Below are 9926 nucleotides of genomic sequence, written 5' to 3'. Positions count from 1 at the left end.
ACTCTCCTCCGCCTAGACCCAAGCAACCACTAACTGACTTGGTGTGTCTACAGATTTGCCTATTTTGGACAATATATATATGAAATAACATAGTATGTTGTCTTTATGGCTAGCTTCTTTCACCTAGCATGCTGTTTTCAAGGTTCATGCATGTTCTATCAGGTGTTGGTACTTCATTCCTTTCATGACCAAGGAATACTCCACTTTATTGGATGTGCCACACTCTGTTTATTTATCTATTAATATACATTTGGGTTTTTCCACTTTTAGCTATTGTGAATAATGCTTCGATTAAATGTATATAAAGGTTTTGGTGAATATAATGTTTTCATTTCTCTTGGCTAGATACCTAGGGAATTGCTAACTGTTTTCCAAAGTATCTGCACAATTTTACATTCCAACCAGCAGTGAAGGTTCTTGATTCTCCACATCCTTGCCAACACTTGTTATTGCTTTTGATTTTTGTGCAGTAGGCACTTCTATACGTATCATTTTATATTCATGATAACCACAAAGATACATATTATTCTCCCTATTTTGTAAATGAGGATACAAGACTAAAATAAACTAGGCCATCGGCACCGCAGCTCACTAGGCTAATCCTCCGCCTTGCGGTGCCGGCACACCGGGTTCTAGTCCCGGTCGGGGCGCCGGATTCTGTCCCGGTTGCCCCTCTTCCAGGCCAGCTCTCTGCTGTGGCCAGGGAGTGCAGTGGAGGATGGCCCAAGTGCTTGGGCCCTGCACCCCATGGGAGACCAGGATAAGTACCTGGCTCCTGGCTTCGGATCAGCGCGGTGCGCCGGCTGCAGCGCACCGGCTGCAGCGGCCATTGGAGGGTGAACCAACGGTAAAGGAAAACCTTTCTCTCTGTCTCTCTCTCTCTCACTGTCCACTCTGCCTGTCAAAAAAAAAATAAAATAAAATAAAATAAAATAAAAACTAGGCCATAATAATATATATTGAGGCCGGTGCCGTGGCTCACTAGGCTAATCCTCCACCTGCAGTGCCGGAACACCAGGTTCTAGTCCCAGTCGGGGCCCCGGATTCTGTCCCAGTTGCTCCTCTTCCAGTCCAGTTCTCTGCTGTGGCCCGGGAGTGCAGTGGAGGATGGCCCAAGTGCTTGGGCCCTGCGCCTTCATGGGAGACCAGGAGAAGCACCTGGCTCCTTGCTTCGGATCAGCGCGGTGCGCCAGCCACAGCGGCCATTGGAGGGTGAACCAACGGCAAAGGAAGACCTTTCTCTCTGTCTCTCTCTCTCTCTCTCTCTCACTGTCCACTCTGCCTGTCAAAAAAAAAAAAAAAAAGAAAGAAAGAAAGAAAAGAAGAAAAAAAATATATATATTGAGTGCTGATTATATGATAGACATTTTTGGAAGCTATCTGTCCTGTGATCTTCAAAGTGACCCTGTGAGTTAGATAATATTTAGATTCCTGGATGTACATGGATGTCAAAGTAACTTATCCACAATCACATAGCCACTAGTCAATGGAGCCAGAATTTGAACTCAATCTGTTTCTAGCACACTGTGGAGTCACACTTGAAATCCAAGGCTATTTGTCTCCCACAGAGCTAGTTTATCCTTGATACATTCTAGTGATGCATCTCTTGTGTGGTGGAATGAGAAGGCCATGCCAAGGTGGCCACTGGCAAGCAAGCGTCAGTTACTCAGGAACGGCTTTGAAACCCACCTGGCAATGGAGTCTGCCTGGCAACAGGCTGTGATTGGATGGCTTTGAATCCCTCCTGGCAATGGAGCCTGCCTGGCAACAGGCTGTGATTGGATGGCTTTGAATCCCACCTGACAATGGAGCCTGCCTGGCAACAGGCTGTGATTGGATGACTTTGGAAACTGCCTGGCAACAGGCTGTGATTGGTTGGGGCATAGATCGCCCCTTGACCGGATTGGCTGGTCTTGGCTATATAAGATGTTGTACCAACTGAAATAAACAAGTCTGCTGCCTGCTTGCCTCAAGCCCACTTTCATCCGATTCACGGGGTCTGTGTGGTGACTCTGCGCCTCTTGCCCCCACCACGCTCCTCCTCTCAGAAACGAATCCACTGCAACATTGTTGAGAAATCAACTGCAACACTCTTGTGATCCTTCCAAAGGCTACTTATGTTTTACCAGAATTTCTAGGAAAGGAAATGATATCTAATGGTAAAAGTCCAGGTAACGTGACTGAAATACGGTGAAGATGCGTATTCCAAGCCGTCTTGACCTTCTGGTGCATGATGCCATGAATGACTGCCAGCAGGTATTTCACAAGAAGGTTGTGATGAGGGCTAGGATGAACAGTGGGCCATCATTCCAGGAATGTTCCAAAATCCCACATAGACATGGGATTCCAAATTTATAGGTAGCAGTCACTTGGAATAAGTGTATAAAGGAAACTTCTAAGGTGAATTGTTTTTTTATTAAGAGTTTCACAAACATTTGGGTTTTTCTTCAGTGTTAATAATGAATAACAGTTATTAAGCATTTGCTATGTGCTAAATACTTCAAAGCACATAGCACTAAGTCATTGAATTATCACAACAGTCTTAAGGTCTAGGTATTATCAGCTACGTTGTATAGACGATGAAACTGCAGCACAGGGGATGAAGTAACATGCACAGGGCACACAGCTATGCAGTGGGCCCACACTGTGAAAATGCATAATCCAGCTTTAGCACCAAGGCTCTTAACTATTATCTCAACCCACTTAAAAAAGATTTATTCATTTATTTGAAAGGCAGAGTTACAGACAGACAGGGAGAGATACAGTTCTCAAATGGCTGTAGCAGCCAGGGCTGGGCCAGGCTGAAGCCAGGAGCCTGGAGTTTTATCCAGTTCTCTCACGTGGGTGGCAGTGGCCCAGGGATTCAGGTCATCTTCTGCTGTTTTCCCAGGCACATTTGCAAGGAGCTGGATCAGATGTGGAGCAGCTGGGATTTGAACTGGTGACCATATGGGATGCCGTCCTCACAAGCGGTGGCTTTACCTGCTACACTACAATGCAAGCCCCAACCATTGCCTCTTGAAAGAAATCACAGAGTAGTACCCATTAGATTTGTCCATATACTCAAAAATCCCCATGGGATCTATAGGTTTCAGTTTCAGCATAATTTATAATTTTAGAACACAGTATAAGGCATTTTGTAATGGTAACACAAAGACTAACACAAGAGCCATGGAATTAAAGGCTCCAAAACAAAAATGGAGCCTATTTAAATTTGATGATTTTTTAACCGCTAAACACTACAAGGAATTCCCAACAGCATACATTGTGGAAGGTCCCAAATGTCTCAGAAGATATCAACCTGGGATCCATGTATTCCTTTTGAGACTGAGATACAGAGCAGGGACATAGGCTGTAAAATTAAGTTCAGAATGGTATGTTTCTAATTAATCACCCAGAACATGACTTGGACAAGTAGCTCCTTGCAATCAAGAGTTATGTGAGGGGGCTGGCGTTATGGCATAGCAGGTTAAGCCTCTGCCTGCTATGCTGGCATCCCATATGGGCTCTGGTTTGAGTCCTGGCTGCTCCACTTCCAATTCAACTCCCTACTAATGGCCTGAGAAATACAGCAGAACATGCCGCAAGTTCTTGGGCACCCACATGGGAGAACTGGAAGAAGTTCCAGGCTCCTGGCTTCGGCCTGGCCCAGTCCTGGCCTTTGCAGCCATTTGGGGAGTGAACCAGCAGATGGAAGATCTCTCTGTCTCTCCTCCTCGCTCTATAACTCTGCCTTTCAAATAAATACAAAATTTAAAAAAAAAAATGGGAAGAGTTATGTCAGAACCTGGGGAAAGATGGAGGTGATTTCAGTAACCTACAATTCTTGGCCTTCCAATAAATGTTTCATATAATCCTGCCTCACTGAAAGTTCTTTTTCCAAAGTCAGTAGTAATAATAAAGTTCTCTCTCTCTGGCTACACACTTATATAAGGGTACCTCAAAAAGTTCACAAAAGCAGTAGAATTCAAAGATGTGATTATTTTTGTGACCAGTGCTGTGGTGTAGTAGGCTAAGCCTTTGCCTATGGTGTTGGCATCACATATGGGCTCCCATTCATGTCCCAGCTGCTCCTTTTCCAATCTGGTTCTCTGCTATGGCCTGGGAAAGCCATGGACGATGGCCCAGGTGCTTAGGCCCCTGCACCCGTGTGGGAGACCCGGAAGAAGCTCCTGGCTTCTGGCTTCAGATCAGCTCAGCTCCAGTCATTGCAGCCATCTGAGGAGTGAACCAGAGGATGGAAGACCTCTCTCTCTGTCTCTACCACTGTCTGTAACTCTATCTCTCAAATAAATAAATAAAAATCTTATTAAAAAGGTGTTTATTTTGGTGCAAAAAATTTGGAATCTTTGCATAATACACATTTTCTATGAACTTTTTGAAGACCTTGCTTACACATAGATTCTAATTTTTTGCATCAAACTAAATCTGTTTGTCCCGTTTTTCCATGAACTTTTAAAAGTGCCATAGTGAGGAGCTGTGGGTATGAACTTAAGGACCTGTTTTTCTTCCTTCAGTTTTGAATGAAGAGATGGAATCCTGATCCAGTTTTTTGTCATATTCAGCCCAGAAAACTTGACCAGAATAAGACTCAGTGCTGCCCTCTGGTAGTAAGATTCGAAACTGAAATCAGACCTGAGGTGGTAATGACTACATAAAGACACTGGATGTCACCATTATACCGTTATTATCAAACGTTTGTCAGATGGATTTTTTTTTTAATTATAGGTATTGCACGATAATTGTAAAGGTTTTTTTTTTTTAATGTAGAACAGAAATCAGAAAATACTTTGTTTCCTTTGAATAATTTATTCTTCCAAAATTATAAGCAAACTGGATATAAAATGTTGTAAACCTTGTTTGTTTGTTTTACATTTGACATTGTAACACACATATATTCTCACTGAGGGCACGACAATCTGATCAGCCTTCAAACCCCAGTTCTACCTAACCTACTGTGTAACTGGGAGTTAACTGACTGAGATCGCCAAGCCAAAATTTCCTCAAACAAATGATGAGCAGAACTACATCCCAGCAGTGTTGGGTGGATTAAAGATGTGTATATTAAGTGTTTTGCACACAGTAGGTGCTCCAATCATGGCATTCCTTAGCCAGACCATTTTAAGACCATGCTAAACCCTCAATACGCTTGCTTTTGGAGGCCCCATTCCATGTCTTATCATATGTGAAGTACTTCAAAACTTAATGGAAAATGAAATTAAAAGGTTAATTTTAGTGCAAAAAAAATTTGAAATCAATGCCTTATTTTTTTCACAATATACATTTTCCATTAACTTTTTGAAGATCTCTCATGTAGGGATTTCAAGGTTTTCTGCATATCTTTTAATTTCATTTCCATGAACCTTTTTAAGTTACCTCATACATGTTGACATGTACCCACATGCTACGTTAAATGAATATTTTCTTAAGAATTTGAAGTAATTTTAAAGTTTTTGCCTCTAAAATCTATTATTAGTTATACTTCTTAGCAGAAGTTATACATAAGAATTCTTACACACTGGTACAATCCAACCAACAATTTTTCCTTCATATTGAAATTTTCTGAATAGAAAATATAATAATCTATAAAATTGCTATGTTGCATTGATTTTTATTTTACAGTTATCTTCATATTTTGAAACCCGGATAAAAATCTGCAAACCCCTGTGCAAGTCCCTGAAAAGTTCATACACCTTATATATTGTGCTTATGGCACTTAATGGATTAAAATAAAAGCCTCTGAATAACATTATTGTTTCACAAATGTATTATTTTATGACCTGCAGAATTTTTAATGTTTGGAGTGTTTCAAAAGATATTCAATCATTCCTCTTTTACTATATATTTAGATTGTTTCCAGTTTTTTCCCTTTATAAATAATGCTGCAATTCCTTTCTTAAATATAATCCTCTTTTCAATAGATCACCTGTAACTGCCCACAAGGGGCTAGTCCCAGGACTCATGCGGACACCCAAATCCTTGGAAGCTGAAGTCTCTTACATAAAATGACATAATATTTACAGGTAACCTAGGCACATCCTCCTGTATACTTTAAATCACTTGTAAACTACTTCTAATACCTGATACCATGGAAATAAATAGTTGTTATACTGTATTCTTTAGGGATAATGACAAGAATAAAGTTTGTGTATGTTCAATAAAGATGCAATTTTTTCTGAGCATTTTCTTTCATAAAAATTTATTTTTATTTTATTTGAAAAGCAAAGAGACAGAGGCAGCAGCGAAAGGGACAGAGATCTTCCATCCACTGATTCATACCCCAGATGCCCTCAAAAGCCGGGGTTATGCCAGGCCAAAGCTGGGAGCCTGGAATTCAATCCATGTCTCCCACATGGGAGTCTTGACTCAACTACATGAGTGATTGTTGCCCCACAAGGTACACTTTAGCAGAAAGCTGGATCAGAAGCAAGAGAGCTAGAAACTAAACCAGGCACTCTGATATGGAGTGCAGAGTCCCAAGAAGTTACTTAACCAACGGATCAAACACTCTCACTCCTTTTCTGAATAAATGCTTTAGAAAAAGATTGATTGATTGATTTGAAAGTCGGAATTACAGATTCACTCCCCAGATGGCCACAACACCCAGAGCTCAGCCAGATCGAAGCTAGGAGCCAGGAGCTTCATCCACATCTCCCATGTAGGCGCAGGGGCTCAAGCACTTGGACCATCTTCCGCTGCTTTCCCAGGCCATTAGCAGGGAGCTGGATGGGAAGTGGAGCATCAGCGACTTGAACTGGTGCCCATATGGGATGTCAGCGTGGCAGTCTTTATCTGTTATGCCACAGTGCTAGCCCCTTGAATATTTCAATCTGAGGTTAGTTGAATCCATAGATGTGGAACCCTGGATGGCTATATTAGGATTATTACTTTAGAACAGATTCCCAAAGTTTAATTATTGGATCAGAGTATATGAATACCAGTAATGTGTTCTTAACATGGATACTCTAATTGTTTTCCAAAATATTTGGACCAATGTATGTTGCACCAATAGTGAATAAAATAAGACACATCTTATTGCCCGAATCTGCCTTGTCAGCAGCTTCATGTTCTCTCAAAGTTATGTATATCAATTTTATAGGCAAAAATAGATACTTAATTTTCATATCCCTTTTGAATTACTGGTGAGTTTTTAACATTTCTTTCCCTGTGGTTGTGCCAGACACCTGCTTTTCTTGTTTCGTGAATGGTCTCTAACTCTTTCTTTGCTTCGAAAGATTGGTGTGGGGCTTCTTCGCCCAAGCACTTGAGCTTTTGGCGTAGTTTCGCCCTTGGAGACGCCGAGTAGCTTGGCCGTGAAGACGCCGAGTGCAAGCCGCAGCCGTACCTCCCACGTGGCCCCTCTGGCTGGTCGGGCCCCTCAGATGAGAGCTGACCCGAGGCCAGCGCCAGCAGCTCAGCCCCAGCAGCAGCCCCACATCTGCAATCGGCTTGCCCACCGCGGCACCCTGACAGCCAGGCCTGATGGCCCAGAAGGCCAGCACTGCAGCTGGCATGGCCGTGGGCTCTGCTGTTGGGCACACGCTGAGCCACGCCATCACTGGGGGCTTCAGTGGAGGAAGCAGTGCTGAGCCCTGGAGGCCCGACATCACTTACCAGGAGCCCCAGGGAGCCCAGTTAGCACAGCAGCAGGAGTGTGGCCCTTGCTCCTAGGAGATAAAGCAGTTTCTGGAGTGTGCCCAGAACCAGAGTGACGTTAAGCTCTGTGAGGGTTTCAGTGAAGTCCTGAGACAGTGCAGAATTGCAAACGGGTTAGTCTAATCAAGAAGCTCAGGATGAAGCAGAAAACTGGATCTCATGACCAAGTTACTTTAGCATACAGATGTAATCGGTAGTGACGGTATAATCTGTGAAGTTTGGCAGGTGAAAGAGGGCTGACAAGCTAGAAAGGGTAGCCCCATCTGTATATAACAAGTTTTTTCTGCAGCATTCGTTCTCCATCTTTCTGGGTAGCACAATAACTTGGGGTCCTACCCCAGCGAAAGCAGCAACAGCAGTTTCTTGATCTGGTTTCCAATCACTGGATCATAGATTGTGGACGCTTTTCACCTAGCTCCCAGGCTTCAGAAACAGCTGCAGCACCTGCAGAGGTGAAAATGGCAGGGTGTTCATTCTGGAAGAGTTTTAGAGTTGACATCAGAAGTAACCCTTCCCTTGGGTTTTCAGTTCCATATTTTTCTGGAACTATGTTTATATAAAATAGTTCCAGCCTATATCCCCACTTCTTTAGGACTTCCATCAATCTTATAAGTACCAGTTCCCTGTTTTTAAATTCCTTGCTGTAAATGGGCCCAGCATGTGGCACCGCGGTTTAAGCTGCTGTCCACGATGTCAACATCCCATATCAGAGCACTGGTTTGAGTCCCAGCTGCACCATTTCTGTTCCAGCTCCCTCCTAATGCACCCGGGAAGGCAATGGAGGATGGCCCAAATACTGGAGACCCCGCCACCCATATGGGATCTCCAGATGGAATTTGAGGCTTTTGTCTTTAACCCGGCCCAGCCCCAACTGTTGTGGATATTTGGAGAGTAAACCAGTGAATGGAAGATCTCTTTCACTCCCTGTCCCTCTCTATCCCTCTGTCACTGTACATTTCAAATAAATAAAATAAATCTTTAAAAATAAATAAATTCTTTCTTGAAATTGTCATAAACTTTTTGGAACATGAACTAGCTGAATATATTATAGTTTAAAATATATATGCCCTTTGATCCAGAAATTTCACTTGCAAAATACTAGTGCACAAAAATAAAGGCACTACTACTCATTGTCACAAAGACATTTATTGTTGTGTTGTTATAGCACATAAAACAACCTGGGAACAACCAGAATGCCCATCAACAGAGGAATGCTTAAATCCATTACACAGCATGCACACTGTAGAATATGAGTATTGCAGATCAAACAATAGAAACATAAAAACCGCTGTGCATTGACTGGAAAATACCCCATCTATATCTAGTGAAACAAGTTTTAGAATTCCATTTTTTGTAATTAAACATGTAAGGAACAGCTCTTCCTGTTTATAATAATTAGAATGGCTTCTGAATTCTGTCCTATCCTCATTAAACATTGTACAAAGGAGCTCCAGAAGTTTGTGAAAAGTGGAATTAGAAGAGAATGTGGGGGCTGGCACTGTGGTGTAGTGGGCTAAGCCTCCACCTGCAGTGCCAGCACCCAATATGGGCGCAAGTTCAAGTCCCAGCAGATCCACTTCTGCTGTGGCCTGAGAAAGCAGTAGAGGATGGCCCAAGTGCTTGGACCCTTGCACCCACGTAAGAGAACCGGAAGAAGCTCATGGTTCCTGGCTTCGGGTCAGCGCGGCTCTGGCAATTGCAACCATTTGGGTAGTGAACCAGTGGATGGATGACCTCTCTCTTTGTCTCTACCCCTCTGTAACTCTACAGAGGAAAGACGGCCACAACCAGAGACAAAGGAAGGGAAGCATACCCCGGACACTAACCTTGAAACGCAGCTGCTCCCAATTATCTGGTGAAGCAGTTGTTCGCAGTTATCTTGTCTAGGGAGGGAAGATGTCCTAAGTTCTGCTATCTGTAACTCCAGTGATAAATCTGTCCTATAAGTCTGCCCCTGGTATTATTAGCAATTTGCTTATTAATAGTGCAGAATTAATGAGCTGTGTGGACTCTTGCCACATGTTCAGAGGATTCTGACTACTGACACAAATAGACCAGGCAGCATGATAAATGTTTAAGCTTCTTAATCAGTGAGAGAAGTGCATAAGAGAGTGAGGGCGTTATTCTAACCTAAGGGAGAAGGGAAAGTCTGGAAATTCAGTTGGAATCCACGCCAAGCAGAAAGCAGGCCAAAAGCCACATGCAGCAAGCGTTTGGTTTTCAGCAGCTATTAACAGCTTATCACGGGCAGCAAGGCGAAGGCAGAGAGC

At 42.9% G+C, this 9926-nt stretch overlaps 1 pseudogene; it reads left to right on the top strand.

Annotated features, from left to right (window-relative positions):
• The first annotated feature begins 2196 nt into the window (after window positions 1-2196).
• On the top strand, window positions 2197-7849 carry LOC100339679 (coiled-coil-helix-coiled-coil-helix domain-containing protein 2 pseudogene; annotated as a pseudogene).
• The last annotated feature ends 2077 nt before the right edge of the window (window positions 7850-9926 follow it).

This window comes from Oryctolagus cuniculus, chromosome X (assembly GCF_964237555.1).
Source record: "Oryctolagus cuniculus chromosome X, mOryCun1.1, whole genome shotgun sequence".
Lineage (NCBI taxonomy): Eukaryota > Metazoa > Chordata > Mammalia > Lagomorpha > Leporidae > Oryctolagus > Oryctolagus cuniculus.
This window is presented reverse-complemented; position numbering and strand designations above follow the sequence as displayed.